Raw genomic sequence first — 20,283 nt, 5'->3', positions numbered from 1 at the left:
ATTCTTGCTGGATTTCTACATTACAATCTGTTCTTTTACTTCCTTTCTCTGGAAATATGTATTCTTTTGTTTCAGCTCAGCCACAAAAAAGGCTAGACTAAAAGAATACTGATGTCTTACATAATAGAAATTCTTTCACTATCTGATCTTTATTCTTTCTAGGCTGGTTTTGCAAGTTATTTAAGGACACCTTAAAGTTACAGTACTCTAGGGCTTTAATACAGTGGCCACAGCTCCAGTGTTACGTTTGGGATATCGGTGTAATCTTAGTAAATAATACAGGGCATGGCTACCTCACCACTTCTGAATATACTACGATCAGCATATTATGTCTCACCCAATCATACACATTAGGTTTTGCTCTGGTAGTATTACTATGGTGGGCTGAGATCCACTGTGGGAAGACAAGGATATTCCATCCTCCAATCCCCTTTTAATGACAGTAAAACATTGCTGAGCTTTAATCTTCTTGAGTCTCTCACCTCAGATATAGAAAAGAGTGGGAGAGATGCGAGTGAATGGAATAAAATTGTATTAAGAATAACTGTCTGAGAGGAGAGACAGGAGAAGAAGAAATTAGTAGTAGCTGGCAGGTGAAAAGCATGAGATCTGTACCTGGAGAGCAAGTAAAGAACAAAAAGGGACAGGGACTTATGTATAACCAAACAATATATTTAGGCTGGAACATAACCCTTATTCACTTGTTGGAGTCCATCAGTATAGCCTGACTAATGTGGACTCCCATCACAAATGATGAGAGAAATTACCCTAAGGAGCTGCACTGGTGAAGGTATAGCAGTTCTTAGCCTAAACTACAGTCGTAAGAAGTCAGGTCTGCAGCAGAGCAGGTCTGAACACAAAGATATCACTACACAAGGTCACATCTGACAGGCTGTATTTCCTCTCTTAAACAAGTGGAGAAAAGTGCACTAAAAGGACCAGTTTAAATGGCAGGTGAAGGTCTAGAACCTTCACACAGTTCTGAACACCACCTGAAGGGACACCTTGTTGCAGTCTGGGTAAGAGATAGCAGTTCTCTGTATCGCACTGTTCAGGTGTGGCACTGTTGAACTCAATGTCAAAAACAAGTCCAAATGCTTATTCATACAAGAACTATGGAAGAAAAGAGGACTGGAGCAGTTTACTTAGGAGATGCCCATGCATGTCACAGAATCACAGAATCACAGAATCGTCTAGGTTGGAAAAGACCTTGAAGATCATCCAGTCCAACCATCAACCCAACATTAACAGTTCCCAACTACACCATATCCCTCAGTGCTATGTCGACCCGACTCTTAAACACCTCCAGGGATGGGGACTCCACCACCTCCCTGGGCAGCCCATTCCAACGCCTAACAACCTGTTCTGTAAAGAAATGCTTCCTAATATCTAGTCTAAACCTTCCCTGGCGCAACTTGAGGCCATTACCTCTTGTCCTATCGCTTATTACTTGGTTAAAGAGACTCATCCCCAGTTCTCTGCAACCTCCTTTCAGGTAGTTGTTACACACTGTCAGAAAGACTTTCTAGAAACCTCATCTTTTTACACTAAAAAGCATACACTGCTGTGCCAAATGTTCTTCTTTCAAATCTACCTCTATAGATTTTATGAATTAATATCACTTGCAATCTGAAACATTTTTTTAGGAAAAATAAATGAGGATATGAAAGAAAATTGTTAGAACAAGGGCTAAAATTAAGAACTGAGTATTGTACTCAACAGTTACCTTACGTGGACTATTGAAATGCTGTTTCTTAATTTACTGATCTTCAACAATGAGGATAATCTTTATTCACAGGGTTTTGTGAATGGGATTTGTAAAGTGCTTTGAGGGCTTCTCCATGAAGGTCCTATAATCTTGAATTGCAAAGCTTTATTAAAAGGTATTAGTGTGTCTAAGAAGTAGGTAAAGCAAACATAAAAGCTGCTAAATTATGATTTAAAATGTTTATGCTCAGTTGTTAATATACTGAAGCAGTAATTATAATGAGCTAGTGTACGTGGATGGCTGTAAGGCTGTAAGACTGCCAGAAAGTCATAACCACCACTAGCACTCAACAACATAGAATTTTCTCATTTATTAATATGTACATTAGAAAACATACTAAAATGCAATGCACCCTACAGTATACACTGAAAATCTTCTGACGTTTAATATCTCATTTCCATTATTCTTCTAGTACAGTATCATCATAATTAGCACTGTCAAACTTTAAATTATCTTGAGAGACAGGAAAAACCTGTGTCTTAAAGGAAACTTGTTTAAATAGTCCCTATATTTACCTTATAACATTTTAAACTTACAGAATAAGGAACTACCAGTGTAATAACTTATTATTTCATGTTTCTATTTTACAATATAGGTCCTCATCATTGAGGATTCTTTTTATACTATACATACCAGTTTTGTGTTAGCTAGGTTGCTGAAAAGCCAAATTGATGTGTGCTTTGCACAGCTCCCTTCTTTGAAATTTAATATAAACATACATTGTGACAAGTAAACAAGTTATAGTGTCCCTTTAACTGGATATCTAACCTCTGTGTGAATTAAAGGGATACAAAATACATTGCAACACTAGGAACATTGTTTCAGAGATTACTTGCGTCATTTACAAAAAAAGAAAATAGATTCCTGTGTGTTCAGTTGGCTTCATCTTCCAACTTCTGAATAGTTATGACCTTTTCTGTCAACTTAAAGATTCTTCTACTGCCAACCACCTCATGGAAGTACCTGAGCATGACTGTACCACTAAATCTTCTGAGATACCTCTGTCTTCCCCAAAGCTCAAGTCACCATGTACTTACCCTGCCATATGCATGTAAGCCAGTTTCTGAAGCCTTGTAACCATGGCAGTTGCTGGTAAGTCTGAGAAAATAAGCCCTTCCAGAGGGTAGGATATATTCACGTGGATTCAGCATCTTACTAACTTAATTACACAGCAACAAGTGTGAACCAGCTTCTACCTCTCTGGTTGTGAAAGGGTGATGAAAGGCTTCCCTGTTCTGGGTACACATGCTCTACTTCTACAGGTCTTATCTCTGGATAAGGCCAGGGAGTTTTTGTGAATTTTAGAGGGGAACAGAATTGATACAGAAAAATGATTGATCCCATCTTCAAGAAGAGAAAGAAGGAGGTCCCAGGAAACTACAGGCTGATCAGCCTCACCTCAATCCCTGGAAAGGTGATGGAACAGCTAATGCTGGAAACCATTTCCAGGTACATGAATGAGAGGAATATCATCAGAGGTATTCAGCATGGATTCACCAAGGGAAAGTCATGCTTGACTAACTTGATACACTTCTAGGATGAAATAACTGACCTGATAGACAAGGGGAGAGCAGTAGATATTGTCTGGACTTTGGTAAGGCCTTTGACACTGTCTTCCATAGGATCTTCATAGACAAACTCTTGATATATGGGCTGGATGAGGAGATGGTGTGGAGGATTGAAAACTGGTTGAACTGCTGAGCCTGAAGGTTGGTGATCCGTGACACAAAGTCTAGTTGGAGTCCAGTGACTAGCAGTGTACCCCAGAGGTCAATACTGGTTCTGATTCTGTTTTGCATCTTAGAGTGTACCCTCAGCAAATTTGCAGATGGCACAAAACTGGGAGGAGTGGCTGATACACCAGAGAGTTGGGCTGTCATGCAGAGGGACCTCGACAGGCTGGAGAAATGGGCTGACAGGAACTTCATGAACTTCAACAAGGGGAAGTTCGAACTCTTGCACCTGGGGAAAAACAACCTCATTCACCGATGTATGCTGGGGTTACCCAGCTGGAAAGCAGATCTGCAGAAAAGGACTCGGGGATCCTGGTGGACACCAAGATGAATGTGAGTCAGCAATATGCCCTTGCTGCAAAGAAGGCTGATGATATCCTGAGCTGCATTAGACAAAGCTTTGCCAGCAGGTTGAGAGAGGTGATCCTTCCCCTCTACTCTCACTGGTGTGGCCACACCTGACGTACTGTGTTCAGTTGTGGGCTCCTCAGTACAAGAGAGACATGGGCATATTGAAGAGAGTCCAACAAAGGGCCACAAAAGTGATTAAAGGTTTAGAGCATCTCTGTTATGAGGAAAGGCTGAGAGAGTTGTGACTGTTTAGCTTAGAGAAGGCTTGGAGGGATCCTATCAATATATATTGATTATATATACCTACCTGAAGGTAGAGTGCAAAGAAGACAGAGCCAGGCTCTTTTCAGTGGTGCTCAGTGACAGGATAAGAAGCAGTGGGCACTAGCTGAAACACAGGGGGTTCCTCCTGAGCATCAAGAAACACTATTTTACTGTGAGGATGACTGAGCACTGGTACAGATTGCCCAGAGAAGTTATGGATTCTACCACCTTGGGGGTATTAAAAATCTGCCTGGACATGCTCCTGGGCAACTGTCTTTAGGTGGCCCTGATTAAACAGGGTGGTTGGACAAGGTGACCTCCAGAGTTTCCTTCCAACCTCAGTCATTCTGTGATCTGTGATTCTAACACAGATTTTCTGGCACAGCCAAGAATTTGGCTACAAGTTTTTGAAGAGCTCTAGAGATAGTGTGTGAAGCTCTAAATGCTTGTTGTTGTTGGATATAATCAATAGTGTAGCTAAGAACTCTTCCAAATTGATACACACTCAAGATAAGAACTGTCCTAAAATGCATCTGGGAGAAGGAAGGAAAAAAATCTCACAAACAATGAATTCCCCTCATGGTAATGAGGGAAACAGGTTTGTCAAAGCTCAGCTGAGTATTTTGGTGACCTCCTTCAATAGCCTCTTCTACTGCTATTAAATCAGATTTTAAATGAACAAGGAATAGAAATCCCTCATAATACTCATTCTAAAATTAGAAACAAGGCTTAAGAACATGTTTTCACATCTAGTACACAGCCAGAGTATTTCATTATAGCAATCACAAAGCATTTGAAGAGAGATTCATTTAGGCCAGCGTTGAGCTGGTGGAGGGGGAGTGCAGGATTTAGGAAATGCTTGATATTCCTGCTGTTGAAATTAAAAGAGAATGGCTTATTTTCAGGCCATAGACCAATTTGTGTCTTTGTTAGGTGTCCAAGTGCTTAAAGTTGTACTGATATAAAAACAGTAAGAATGAGAGAAGAATCCAACCTTAAAAGGAGAGATGGACCAAAGGCATAATACTGAAATCATTATCAAAATTTCTCAGAACAAGTCTCTTGAGCTTAGTTTTGGAAAAGAAGTGGGTAAAACAATTTTCTGTCAGTGAGCTGAAATTTCAGTAAGGCAGATGATTCTGTGAGAACAGTTGATGTCGCCTCAAAATATTGATTAAATGTTTCATTTACCCAAACTAGTCTATTTTTCACTCCTCCCCTAGCCCCCTTCAATCTGGTATACAATATTATTTCCAATAAAGTGCTATAATTCCTTTCCTTCTTGGACATTGCCCCTGTAAGGGCTGCAGCCCTGGTTCCCTTTCTGCCATATTAATCAAGTGCATGATTATCTCTGCTGAAGTGCAGCTGGGGCCTACTGTCCAGGCTTCTCCTTGTCTATGTTCTTTGTTTCAAGTTAGAGGATTTTTTCCATTGGCAATATCCTCATTTACTCTGGGCCATGTGGCACAACATGGGAGTCACATGGCACATGCATGACTGGAGATCTGTCCTGGGGATTCTGGGCACTGGGTCCCAAACCTTCGAGCCAAGAAAGTAATTTGTGAAACACAATTTGCTGCTTAAGTGAATCTAAATGAGCAAGACCCTAAAGAAAATAAAAATTAACATTTCCAAATTAAGTATTTTTTTAATCTCAGCTTTTGCAATAAAGTCTGAAACAATTTCCCATGGAGCAGGACTTTCTACTCTTGCTCAGTTCCAATTTGGGTACATGTGCCCCTGGAAAAACAAGTGAAAATGTTACAGTTTTTGGGGTGCCTTTTCCCTTCTTCAGTTCTAGACCATGCACAGCTCACACAGGAGTATGTCAGTAGTTGGGAACATGATCAAACAGCCTCTTGGTCAGCTCATGCTGACATATAAGATGGTCTATTTTCACTGAGCCTCAGAACACCTCAGGTCTATGGCAATGCTCAACTTTGCATTTCTGGTGCTATGTGTAGCTCAGTCCACAGCCCCAAATGGGTCCCATAATAGAAAGTCTCTGTTGTAGATAGGAGCTCTGAGCCCATCCACCTACCTTTGCTGCAGCTACTCCCTTTGAATGAAAAGTTTTCTGAGGTAACAAGTAGTATTGCAAGGGAAAGTAGCAGCAAGCTATACCCCAAGACAAAAAGGAAAAGTCTGTGTGCCAGGCCTGTATTTCCTGTGGTTTCTCGACAGGAGGGAAAAATAATCTCCCACAGACCACCCCAAATCATCAAACCAGTATGAACCGTATTTGCTATGCCAAGAACCAGGCATCAAAGCTCAAGAGCTTACATATTCTATTAAGTGGTTTAATATTTTAGAGAAGAACAGAAAAAATACAGTGTTTTGTCCCTCATGGCCTTCTTTAGGAGACCTCAGGGAACCAAAAGGTTGCAGTTTTCCTGGTCTCCCTGCTCTAATATTAAACCACTTAATAGAATATGTAAGCTCTTGAGCTTTGATGCCTGGTTCTTGGCATGCCAGAGGCTTTGTTACATGTTTTTACAGTAATTGAAAGAAATATCCATCTGTAGCAATTTCATTTTTTAGCAAGCTGAACAGATTCTTGGGAGGTAGGAGCTGCAAACATATGAAACGGAATAAAATAGTTTCTATCAAGTTGAATTCTTTTAGTTCTGCTTTTGAGGAAACAATCACAGAGGAGTGTGGTAGAGGAGTCCTGGAATCAGAGCTGGCACGTTTGCAGTCTTGGTTCAAATAATACTGCATGCAGCCAACCCTGGGGATGCTTACAACCCTACCACACCATGTTAGCAGATAAGGCTGGGGTTATGCCACCAGAGTCTGGGTATAAGACAGCAGCTTTTATTATCCAGCTCAGACTTGTTTCCTGAATCACAAATGTCTGTTAACCAAAGCTTATCCACCTTGTAGAGACCTTCCCACTTTCTTAGCCTTCACTCTGTTATGGTTTGTTATATGGTTTATACTGTTTGTTATATGGTTTGTTATATGGTTTTTCACTCTGTTATGGTTTGTTATTCACTCTCTTATGGTTTGTTTATATGCTTTTGGAACAGTGATTTGTCTCCTGCTCTGTTTCCATACAGTATGTCACAATGGGACCCAGATCTTGGTTGAGTAGTACAGATAATGCTGTGTTACAATTAAGCAGCAATATTCAGAGAACAGCTCTTCAGAAATCAGTTAAAAATGGAAGAAAGTGAAATGCTACAAGCAGAGGTGACCTGGTGTCTTGGAGGAGTAAGATAAAAGTCAAATGGAACCAAGAAAGAACCTACAGGAATTTCTAAAGCCAGAATCTTGTAGACATTTGGCAAGGTGCTGAACAGGGGAAATTTCTTTGAATAGTGGAGAATCAAGTTTCCACAGTGAGGTTTTCTTATGGCCTTTGAGAGCTCAGAATTTTTACAGTTTCAGCAGATGGACTTCGCCCAGGTAATATGTTATTTTTTTGGAACGTAAGATGTGTGGTTAACAGCACCCCCACCAACATCTTTCATTTCTGAAGCTGGCACTGTTTTGGGGATTGGCAACCAATTGCCTACGATGCGTGCTCACAGCACTGTGACATCCTGATGCAGAAAATCTCACCACTCTGGAGTGCTCCACGAACACTAGTTCCAATCTAAAGGCACAGAACTCCAAAAAAGTAAGGTTCATGCACCATCTTACCTTTCTGTTGAAAAGCAGCAGGGATTTATTTGCTACTGCTACACTATTCTCATCTGAAATGTGTAGCTGCAGAGAAGAATTACAGTGAGAGGTCTCTTTTTCTGCCAGATATCAGAGAGATCTCAGTTGTGAATTGAGCTGGGCCCTCCAGGTAGCTGAGCACCTCAGGGCAAAGAGAGGTGCTGTCAGGCCACTCTGTAAAAATACATGAGACTTTAATTCACATTATGAACATCAAAAGCCTTTGATTTTACAGCTGCCTCCAGAGAGCAGAACCAGAGCATCTTTGATAGTCAGGGATGACCCCTGCAATGAAATGTCAGTTCAGAGCATGTTGTTCTGCGCAGCTCCTCGTGCTTTATTATTTATTGCTATACTGAAATCATAGAATCATAGAATGATTTGGGTTGGAAAGGACGTTAAAGATCATCTAGTTCCAACCCCCCTGCCATGGGCAGGGACACCTTCCACTAGACCAGGTTCCTCAAAGCCCCGTCCAACCTGGCCTTGAACACTGCCAGAGATGGGGCATCTACGACTTCTCTGGGCAACCTGTTCCAGTAGCTCACCACCCTTATAGTGAAGAAAATGCTGTCACATTCCATGGAGCTGACATCGAGCCTGCAGTAATCAATGCCACCAGAGAAATCATGCCTTTGCTTATTCTTGCACTGCAAAGCAGGACCATGCCCACAACAACCAGAGCTTTAAGACAGGTGTATCTAGACTTTTCTCCTATAGTCTGCACCCCCACAAAGACAAAACAACCAACAAAGAAAAAAACCCTTTAATCTGAAAAAGCTAGGTTTTGACATCCCACTTTTAGACATACAGAAATCTAGTTACTCCACAACAGAATAAAGGCATTTATAAACCAAGCTGCCTTTGCTCTCTGTTACTTTTTGGGAACAACTCTTTTCCAGGCTTAGTTTCCATCAATTCAAAATCTGCACAGCCCATTCTGCTCTCCAGTGAGTGTGTCTTTGCCTCACCATGAAGGTCTGGCTGCTATCTGCTCACTGACTTCTCAGCAGTCTGTTTGCAGGGCAAGCTCCTGGCTACTTGCTGCAACTATCCCTGCCTGCTGCCTTGCCTTGCCCTCTTCTCCCTAAGCCTCTGCCCCTGCTCTTCTCTCCAGGGAAAGTACAACCTCTCCACAACCACCTGAAGGTCCTGCCTGACCCAGTGCCTCTCCTCATAGGACACAACACAGATGGAAAACAAGCAAATGAATCACTTCATGTCACAGGTGGTTTATAGCAAAGTGTCAGCACTGACTAAAAAAGGTTTGAGAGTAGCTGTAAGCATTCTGGCAAAAAGAAAAAAAAAGAATGTAATCTTTGATAAAAATGATGGAGGTCAGTAAACTGCGGCTAAAAATGGAGATAGCTGAGATAAACACCAGCTGTTTTTTAAATCCTTCTGAAACAGTGTATGAGGTGAATTTCAGGTATTTAAGAGGACATGTGCAATGTTCTTGGAAGATACACTGCTATAAAGGAATATTAGAGGAAGGAGGAATATATGGTTGTTGCTGACCAGAGTAAGTCATTATTAATGTTTGCAATGGACGCCCAGATAGCAGGCACCAGAACAGTGCAATGGTTTGGCCTTAAAAAGCCTCTAGACACCAACCTTTTTCACGTAGCAAGATGTAAAAGGTCCAGTTTCTGTGTTTTGCATTAGTAGGGGGGAAGTGAATAGAGAAAGCTGACAGCTGCCAGATGGCACAAATAGCTCCACATTACCAAGTACATTTCTAGTCTAAGTTTATGACAGAAGATTTGCAGTTTTGCAAGAGCTCAGCCTTCAGATGTTACACCTAGAATTTCTTATTGTACGAATTGGGGTGACTGAACAAGGTTTCCTGGCTTCTTCTGGAATATTCCTTATCTTTGGGGCTTCTGGCCATCAGCTTCAGTCCCTTGTTTCAGTGAATTCTGAATGCCACATTATTACTCTTCAGTTCCTTCTCACAGCTCCTGCATTCCTTCTCACAGCACCTCTTTAGAAAGTGTTGGTGTTGCTTAGGATTTAAATTGGCTGCTGTTTCTCCACCTATCCTTTACTGACTGGCATGAATTCCTGAAAGCACCTTGAGCAGCCCCAGCAAGAAGGATGCTGGTCTGCAGATGCTGTGAAAGAGAATTGGGTAGGGTCACAGCAAAGGACACAGGTCGGGGGTTTTTTAATCTTGCTATCAGTTTAGGGGCTTTCCACCCTCAGACAAGTAGGAATATTTAAACTGGGACCTTGACAAACTTACACTGTGCTAGTCTTAAATAAAGGACAAGAGCACCAAGGCTGAAGACTTCAGTGACCAGCTGTGAGAGAAGATCTACTAGCATAAAAGGGGGAGTTAGCTTATCTGTGTGCATCTTCCTTTCTGGAGGTTTTTGCATGTAATTCTACTTGCTTGGCCAGCTAGGGAAAAAATTATATTGCTGTAAGCCAGACTTTTTCATGTGGAACAGGACAGAAGTAAATAGACCTTATATACTGGTTAGTAGTAAGATGGAACCAGAAAACTTTTCTTCATATATATATAATTGATATGTGTACTCCCTTGAAATAAAGTCTGTAGTCTGGAGACTTGTACAAGAACCCCTTTTTGCTCTGACTAAATTTGTCCTGCTTGTTCACCAGGTATGTACCAATGTGAAAAGAGGCTCAGCTCTGACTTTGAAGTTTCAACAACACAAACAGGAAAATCTGTTCTGTGTCATCAGTATCAGGCACTGAATTCATATGTCTGCAGTACTGCCAAAAGAGTTCTCACCCGAGCTTTGTTGTGATTCTGATGTTTGGTAAATGTCAGTGAAATCAGATAACTGCCCCTTCCCTAAATAATGTCTGTCCTCTCCCTCTGTCCAGGGGATGAACATATTGGCAGGGAGTTTTAAATAGAATGAGACATGGGAGTGCTGAAACAGCCACGTGTACTTCAAATTCTTCTTATATGAGCGGTTGTCATTAGCATAGATTATTTTTGTTCATTGCATATGTACACTTTCTAAATACAATTCCCAGTATGCTATTGCCCCTTTCTCAAAAACCACAAGGCAGTGAAGCCCAAAGTTATAGCAAAAGAAAATTTTCAGCTCTTTAGAAGGCAAAATAAATAATTCTGTGGGAACACAGCCAATCTGAGACTTACTGCAAATGAAAAAAAGGACACAACAAATCACTTTGGATCAGTGACACCTGTTTGCAGGTAGACTCAGTGTAACTGGTATATGTGCAGATATATGTACAGATGATGCTATTATTTATAGAAGGGGGCACAATCCATTAGAAACCATCTTGTAAAAGAGCAGACTTTAAAACCTCTGAAGATGCTCTTAGGAAACTTCCAGATGCTTGGGTAGTCAGCCAAATCTCTGGTCCACAAGAGCAGGATGGAGATCTAAAAAATTCAGGTTGTGTTTTTAATTTTCCTCTGCAATATCTCTTGCACTTGGCACCAAAAGAAAATATAATAACCCAAGAAAAGCAGAATCAGTCTGAGTTCAAAGGAAAGGTTCAGTTCAGTTTGTGAATGTCCAAACTGGCATCCTCTCTCTACAGGTAGTAAATGCAACTGGTATCTCTCATGACCTTTTCTATAACACCAGCACAAAGGTTTGCAAGACCAGGTCCAAAAAGAATGAGGGTAGTTGATATTCCACTCTCATCTGAATGAATGGGATATCCCTACTGACCTTCCTTTATTTTTAGCATTGTTAAAGACTTTACCTGTTAGTAAAATACATTTATTTTTGTGTACAATTTCAAAGATTTATTCTAGCAGAAAGTAAACGCTAACATAGGGCTTGATCCTGTATAATGAACTGAAATAAATGAGTGGACTAAGGAAGGGTGCAGAACTGAGTTCTGACTGTGTAGTGTTCATGTGAACATCCAGATATGCAGTAGTATTTCTGTCGTACTTGCATCCATTTACTATTCAGTACCATGACATGTTTTCATATAGATGCTGTATCTGAATTAATCTCCCCTTCTCTTCACCCAAAGACCTTCTGCAAAGCTGTTAAGCAATGGAGAATCCTTTTTCTTCAAGAGTGCTCTGTTCCACCAACATTTACTGCTTCCACACAAGTGAGAAATACACTTTCCTCCCAGCTTGCACAATTTAAGTCTTATCACGTAGGTAAAGGCAGTCTACTGGCAGTCAAAACAGACATGTCTTACTTTGCATTTTTCATGATACCAGTACCTGTGAACAGATTTCTTCACAGATTTTCAGATTTAATTACTACTGGCTTGGTTTGTTTCAAATGATAAAGTTGTGGAGAGAGAAGGGCAACTGAATGTCAACATGAGAAAGAACTGAGGTTTTTTTACTGGCCTTTCACTGGTTCTCCCTTAGATTCAGTAGGGCAGTTTTTAGAATAGGGTTTTCAAGGAAGCCCAGTGACTCAGGAGCCCTGAGTCTGGGTAAGCTGGACTGGGAGCAGGGGAATGCTGGTGCTGACTTCACAGGCTCTGGTAGCAGAATTAGCACTGCTCCATCAGTGCATTGCATGCCCTGACCTAAAACCCAGCTAGGGAATGAGCCTAAGGGGCAGTGTTGGGCTGACACAGCTACCCTGCTCTCCCAATCCAGCTGAATGCCTGCTCCATGCTCTCCCAAGTGTGCAGGTTAACACTCAGCCTGGCACTGCATGGTGGATTTTATTTTTTTACTGTACTCTGAGTCTACGAAGCTTCAGCATTACGTAGGATTTAACACATACAGCAAGGCACTAGAACAAAGGGCCATGCCCAGAAAAGTAATGAACACATGCTGTCATAACATGACAGTTAAAGTAACCTCCCTGCCCCTGTGAAACCTTCTGTTTCTTCAGCCTCCTCAGCACATATGCTTTACCAGCTCAAACTCACTCCTGCACTGGTAAATACGTATCATCAACTACCCTTTGACTATTTTATGCTAACGGAGTCTATATCCCTTCTGGAAAACATAACGCCATTTCATTTGGTTTAGTAAGTTTAAAGAGGGTTTACTCAGCTGCAAGCAATACCACTGGTTGTTGCGCAGTGTATTTTACCATCTGACCACAGACACAAAACTAGTACACAAAGGGGAAAAACAGGAATTACACTTCTGAAATTTCTTCTTTGCTCTGGAACAAATGTCTTTCAACAGTTCAAGAAGCACTGAGTAAAGGAGCAGCTTTAAGGTAGTAGGCAGAGAGTGATCAAGATGATTGACTTTTTTCTGCAGAGGACAGTCGGTAGTTCACTTACAACTGCCTTATCATTCATGGAACAAAACAAGCCCATGGAAAAGATGTGTCCCAAGGCTGAGGACTGAGAAGTCTAGACACCTGAAATTAGAGTCAGAACTCAGGACCCTGGCAAGGCATCAGTTCTTTAATTCTGAGGAAAATAAAAATACCTACCTGTCACAGGAGTTCCAAAAGAATGAGATGACATTTGTTAATTGAAGCACTTACTCTAAAAGTATTTCAGTGTTACTGATTAAAAAAGGAACTCAGACCAGAATTCAGAATCAGAGTCAAAACCAGTGCACACTAGTGTGTGGTTTATATAAGTCAATCTCATGCTTAGACTGGACATGGTTCTATTTGGTACAAATGAAAACAATATTTACATCTGTGTTTTTCATAGAAAAAAAGAGTTCAAAACCTAAACCCGTCCTACCATTCAGCCTTTGCAGTGACTTTGGTGATAAATCCTTCTAAAATATTTGCACCCAAGAAAGACCTTCAGCCCTTCTCCACCACTGTCAAGTCTCAACAACTTAGTTGTCCTGGAGAGGGTCCAAAATGTTAAAATACAGCAAGACTAACCTTTCAGTAATGCTGTTTCAAAGAAAAGTTGGTACTACTTTTTTAATTTCTTTCTAAATCAGTTCAGTTACACTTTTCAGCATGAACAAAAGAGTGTAATTCACAGCTCCTTTTTTGTTCCCTTATGTCAAAATGCTGTCTTACAAGTAGAAATTGATTCTGCAGAGTGCACTTGTTGAAAAAAACTGACCATTTGGACAGAATGAAAGAATTGCTGGACCCTTGCTCCAGCCGAACCTTTCAAGCTGCACTGGCAATTGTGTGACGAGGCAAAACAAGATTGTCATAAACGTCATGCATGCCACGTTGTTGAAGTACTAAACTTACAGAGCCCAGCAATCAGACGATATTCTCACTGAACTTTGAGAAGAATGCAGTTGTGTCAAATGAGAATGCAACCCTAAGGGCCTCTGTGGCTCCTGTTTCAGTTCTAATTTCAGAATAGGAGCTTTATCCTGAAACCTTTATTCAGACACACACACAAAAAATTGAATGAAACTGCAAGTGTATTTTCTTCCCACTTGCCCTTTTCATGATCAAGGATCTCAGACAGGCCTTGAATAAACATTATGAAGCTTTTCAGTGTCAGTCTGAAAAGGCCCATCTCTGCCACTGGAAGGAATTCAGAGTAAAAATCTCAGGTCCATCACGCTCCAGGCACAGAGACCTACATGGTCCTGCAGGATAACAGATCACCATGGCCAGCTGCATCCTTTAATCATGTGCAACTGTCAGCTCACAGAAAACACAAGGTATCATGAGTTCACTGAGACTCAAAGACAAAACAACTTAAATTACTTTTTTATTTGCTCCGGGATGGGCAGCTTCAGGCAGCCTGTAACCAAGGCCAGTTAAGGCACAATAACTTGTTATCTGTGAAAAAATGTATTTCAGCCAGAAGCTCTAAGACTTTGGGAGGGTTGATCTCTGACCTTCAGGAGGTGTACTTCTACTTTTAAAAGGCTTGACATTTATCTGGATCAGTTGTTTCCAATAAACCTGGTGCTTGCTCTCCTAACACTTGTTGTTTTAACTATTGCATTAATAACTGGAAATTCATGACAGTCCAATAAAACTCATGCTAAAAGGACATGGAGTTTGTATGAGCAGCCCTCAAAATAGTACTGTTATGCTTCAACATGACTGTCAGATTATTATTTTTAAATAACAAGTAGAAGAGACAATCTTTTCTCATCCTTGGAAACCAAGCTGGTTTTTTGCTGAGACTTAAAACAACATTAGCCTCAGCCAGATACTGAGCATGGGAAACCTGAATGTGGATGATCTGCATCAGGCATTGCTATTGTCAGACAAGTTTCGGTACAGGCAGACTTACAGTATAATTGCAAACCAGGCAATACAAATAATAGTGAATAAGGCTTGCTGGATGATTCAATAGAAAAACTGTGGTGTGCTGTAGGTGGGTTTTTGTTTTTTTGGTTTTTTTTTTGTTGGGGGTGGGGGTGGGGTGTTGCGCTTATTATGCTGAATATGTGTTCTTAGTGGCTTAAGACCAAAACCCAGAGTACCCAGTTATCCCATGACTTCTCTAAAGATGAAGACAGACGTGCACACAGTAATCACTACCAGAGCTTTCACAAATACCTGTGTAAGGAGCAGCTATCACACTCTATTTGCAGTTTCTATATACCACATGGCAAGTGCACCATCTAGTCACAGCATTGCTCACTGCCACAGCCATGGCCTGCTAAAGAACACTGCAAACATTCAGGCACACACTGTCCATGTTCAAACTACTCCTTTTTTCCTTTTTTTTTTTTTTTTTTCCCACTACAAAATCTGGAGATTTGAAGGCAACAGGAGACAGGTATTATACACAATCAGATGAATTCACTGGAGCTTTATGGCAAATGTGGTTCTGTAGGAGAAACATGAATATTGGTTGGGCAGAGCTTTGTGGGAAGCCTTAGTTGGAACTTTTTCAATGGAAATTCACTCATTTGCAAACTCAGCACTGCCCACAAGAGACAGAACATATGTAAGTGTTTATTACGTGAATACATCTGAAGACGTATTTAGGCTGATAGTTTAGTGCTCCAACAATTATACTAGAGGCTTTAATGACATTTTGTCTCCTCTGCACCAAGTTCTTTCAAAGACTGGAGGTAAAAATGAACAGCAAGGAATCCTTTTAAGCTACAATTGTTTTTTTGAAAGAATTACATCATGGTCCTACCCAATGGAACAACACTATTTTTGCCTAACTATAGGCATCATCAGGCTATAGGCAGCCCATCAACACCTCAGGCATTTAGGTTAGTCTTTGCTGAATAAACATGTGCTACCATCAATCCCATTTCAGCATCCTTACTTCCTACCTCTCTTTAAATTGTGAGATGAACGGTAGACACTCATCCATAACAGGATGGCCAATTCCCCATCATCTTGTAGTGGTCATACATACCCTGCTGTCTCTAATTGGGTAGAGTATCACAAATCTAACCAGCACATCTCAGGGGGAGCAGAAGAAAAGAAAAAAGCCTAAATGCTCTGCTTCTTCTAGCTATGCCACCTACTTAGATTTCCTCCCCTGCCTCAAGCTAGACTGACAAGGACTTTGAGGTTCATTGTTTCCAGGTTAACTGGGTGGCCTTTGTTCCTCTTCTGTCTTGGGGCTCTGTGGAGACCATCCCACCACACTGTTTTACTTCACATCCTCAAAGCAAATGCTTGGACTCACCATTCCATTGTCTCTTTAAACTAGGCTATTTCTCCTTTTTCTTCTTTTTTGTGTGCCTCTGAAAAGTAGGATACATGAAGTCCTTTGCTAAAGTTGTTACTGGCTTATGGCTGCGTTGATTTGGGCATGATCTTCCATTCCCAAGTGCTCTACCACCACTCTATTTGTTTGCTTTTATTTGTGTTTAATATACATTGGCATGTAGTTAGTTTCAAAGATAGATGGATTTGAGACACTAATATATATAGTGTAAAACAAGCCCCTTTACCCCCAGTGACATATTTCTGCAAATAGTATCAGTGGCCATGATGACCCTGGATCTACCTACTTAGGAACCGGCGGGAGCTACTAGGAAGTCATTTGCATGTCACAATTTTGTAACTTGGCCAACAGAGCTACCCATCTATAACCTTTTTTGTTGGCTTCTCTGGAGAAGAAAGGCTTGAGGCTGGGGGACAGTCTGAATTTTTTGCACCCTTTTTCACTGATCAGTACTATTTTTTTGGTGAAGATCATGACTGTAGGATAGAAAAATGAAAATCTCCAGCCAAGATCAATGCAGAATCTCGGTAATAATGAGCAAAATATCAAAAGGACTGGTATTCAAAAGGAAGATGACACCCCTAGGTAACAGCAGCAGCCTCACTGAAAGTATTGGACAATTCCAGTTTTCTGGAGGGGAGAACAAGACTGGGCTTGCAGGCAGCTGTGGAGAGCAAAAGTAGTAAAGCTGCAGTTTCTCCCTCTTAGCTCCCTCAATCTCACACGTGCTCTATAAAGCACAAACTAAGATCTCCCTGATGAGCTCATCTGTTAGCAGTATAACAGCCCTGCAGTTGTCTAAAGAAAAACTCCCTCAGACAGGGCTCCACATCAGACTTGGTCCCTTCATGGCTCTCTCCCACCACTAAGCCCACAGGCGGTATCTTATGCTTTCATCTCTGGCTTCCAGGCAATCTTTGTTCTCCCTCAGCAAGGAGGCATCACTAACTCTTTCTTGGGCTCAAAACTACAGGGACTGCTCCAACACTCCCTGAAAACAGTCTGCCTCTCATACCTCTCAGCAATACAGGCTCCCAGCCATCAGATCAGTCAGATCTCCTTAGTCCTCTGAGTCCCGTTATTTAGGAAGAAAACCAGGCATAGGTGAGAATTGAGGCTTGAATCCCTTAAAAGCTTACGCTTGCCCCATGATAAGATGCAGGATTCTTGAAATACTTCCAGTAATTTAAACACTGGAATGTAGAATGGAATAACTTCAATGAACTCTGCATTTGTTTAGCCTGTCGAAATGTTAACTATTCCTTGCTGGAAATGTTGTAGATGCACAACACCCAGCAATTTGTGAGATGCTTGCCACTGCTCTGGAAAACTGAGTGAAGTTCTGGTCTTGAATTTGGTACAAAAAAGATTTTTAAAAATTAAAACATTTATTTTCCCCCTTCCAATTTGAACACCTTTGAAAGTCAGAGGCAGGCAAATCAAAATTTCACCATATGGTGTGGGGAGCATGAGAATGAATATGAGATTACTGACAAAGTTACTGCACGTGTCCTTCTGGGTTGAAAAAAATACACAAGTTAAATAGGAGCAGCTAGGAATATACTAGTGTATCAAAACCTTTTCATTTACCTGAATTTGTATAAAATGTTTTATTGGTTTTCCTTTCATTGTACTTAATTTCCTCTCAATGACTGTTCATTTAAGCTACTTAATTCATGTAGTTTTGTTTATGAAGTGCATACTGTCTGTTTGGTCTATCAAAACCACATACAAGTCAGAAGAATGGATAACTTTTTGCATACCGCAGGTAGCACATCAAAATCCATCATTACTTATGAATATGTAGACATGCATATGTTCATGTATGATGGCAGAAGATCCAAATCCAGTATTCTTAGTTCAGTAACCTTTCCAGAAGTATCATTAACCCGATGGGTCTGTGGATGACGGATCTCTACTCTCCAGTTTAATTTCAAAGGACACCAGTAATTCTGTTGGGGAAACACTGCTGGCTTTCTCTACCGGTGCAGATGTGGTTTTGGTTTTGCTGCAGTTCACCAGGTCATCAGCAGTAGTTACCTACAGTGGTAGAATCACAGGCACGTTCTCATTCTCCCTTCTTGCCCTTTTCCCATAACCAGACACTGGGGATGGATTACAAACTTCCCCATGCAAAATGAGAAGGGGACCGTTTGAAGAAATTCGCGGTTCTGTGTTCAAATGCTGCCATCAAGTGGATACACATAGTAGAAGGCTGCAATTAATAGCAGGGATATCGTTTTGAAAGAGGAAAGTGGATGGAGAGAGAAAGAATAAAACAGTATTTTTGTTCCAAGGGGAACAAAAATTTTGTTTCATGTGGCAAAACTTCATAAAAACTTTTTTTGACTAATCGAAACTTCTAGTTAAGCCTGGCATAGTCCCTCTTCTTTGTATTATACCACCTCGATATTTTAGCGTCTTTAAAGTTGCTGTCTTGCCTTTGAGAGACCATGGATATAAAGATGTTGCTCTTTGCCTGCAAAATTTGTCTGTATTGCTAAGGATAAGGACTAGACTCTGCATTGTTTTACCATGAACTTTTCTGAGACCCTGACTCAGGTATGAGCTTCAGCAAAGGTCCTCCATCTCAAGGACCTATAAGGGAGTGAGACAGAAGAAAAAGTCTCTTTTTGAGCTTTAGAGCTAATGACCAAAATTAATTAATTCAATGGTTTTCTTCCAATCCCAGAGCAACAGTTCAGTTTCTATTTGAGACTCAAATATTCCCCTTTATATAAAGTCTTGTCCCCCCTCTTGGAAAGTTTTAAAAGAACCATATCCTCATTTCCTTCAAGAAATTTAGGAAGAAACTTCAAAATATTACTTGATAAGAGCAAAATGTAATACACTGTACATTTTTGGGGTTGATCTCATCTGCCACAGAGATGCAGCAAGCCTGTCTTTGTGGGCTTCAAGTGTTGGCTCCAATATGGGTTAAGCAACCACAAAAGTCCTCTCTCAAGACTCTTCTTTCACCTAAGCCAGGCAGAACTGGATATTTTCCTAAGCTGTGTGACATCCAGGAATGCAGTATTTGTCCATGGCTCATTCACAAGAAATGCACAGTAAATGAGATGTGCTCTGGAAAATCAACAGTGCATGCATAGTACGTGTGCAATAATTAAGTGTGCTCTGGATGCAGACGCACGTAGATCTGCCAGGAAAGTCCTGGATTTAAAAAAGAAAAAATAGAAGAGTCCTATATCTATAGCAAATTGTTTTGCCTTTAAGGCTGTGATGGTAAATAAATTTTGCCAAGGCACAGGCAAATTTGAGAACTTGAAGAGGGAAGGGCAGAGTTATGAAAAGTATTGTACTTAGTGCAATCTGGACCATTGTCTTCAGTGATGGTTTCTGTGTGTTCCTGCAGCCAGCTTCTTAACACTGCTTCACCCTCAAAAGCTGAAGGTTTGTTTTAATAGGAATACCATGGTCCATCTGGACTTAAATATTTTTTTGTAAACAAAACTCAGGTTATCAACCCAGAAGAGCAGATTAGCTGGGCTGTTGTAGATATAGCATCAGCAGATGGTTTAGCACTTGCAAATAGAATCCTTATTAATCAAAAGCAATGCATATGTTATTGATTTATGGACGGATACCAAGAATGGCAGTAAAAAGAAAAGCCATGCACATATTCTCTATTCAGATATCCTTGTCCAGAATTTGATGATTACTACTTCATATGTTCTACTTTTACAGCAGACCTCTCCCCCACCACGGTCATGAAAAAAATCCCAAACAAAAAACCCCAGAAAAACATCCACACCCTGTCTCTAAAAACATGATCTTTGTGGAACATCTGTATGTCTTTTTTTGTTAACAGGAACAGAGGCTAAGATGGCTCAAAGGTAGGTGGTTAAAATAAAAATATCTTTTAATATATTCTCCTATAGCTTGGGGACAAGAGGGAGCTACTGTCCTTAACAAACTGTCTCACTGTCCCAACATGTC

General features: G+C 40.8%; 1 long non-coding RNA gene across 1 annotated transcript in view; it reads left to right on the top strand.

The window, feature by feature from the left end:
* LOC141943459 (uncharacterized) overlaps nt 1–20,283 on the top strand; it is a 183,214-nt gene that overhangs the window by 148,581 nt on the left and 14,350 nt on the right. The window lies entirely within an intron of this gene.

This window comes from Strix uralensis, chromosome 4 (genome assembly GCF_047716275.1).
Source record: "Strix uralensis isolate ZFMK-TIS-50842 chromosome 4, bStrUra1, whole genome shotgun sequence".
In the NCBI taxonomy this organism is placed as follows: domain Eukaryota; kingdom Metazoa; phylum Chordata; class Aves; order Strigiformes; family Strigidae; genus Strix; species Strix uralensis.
This window is presented reverse-complemented; position numbering and strand designations above follow the sequence as displayed.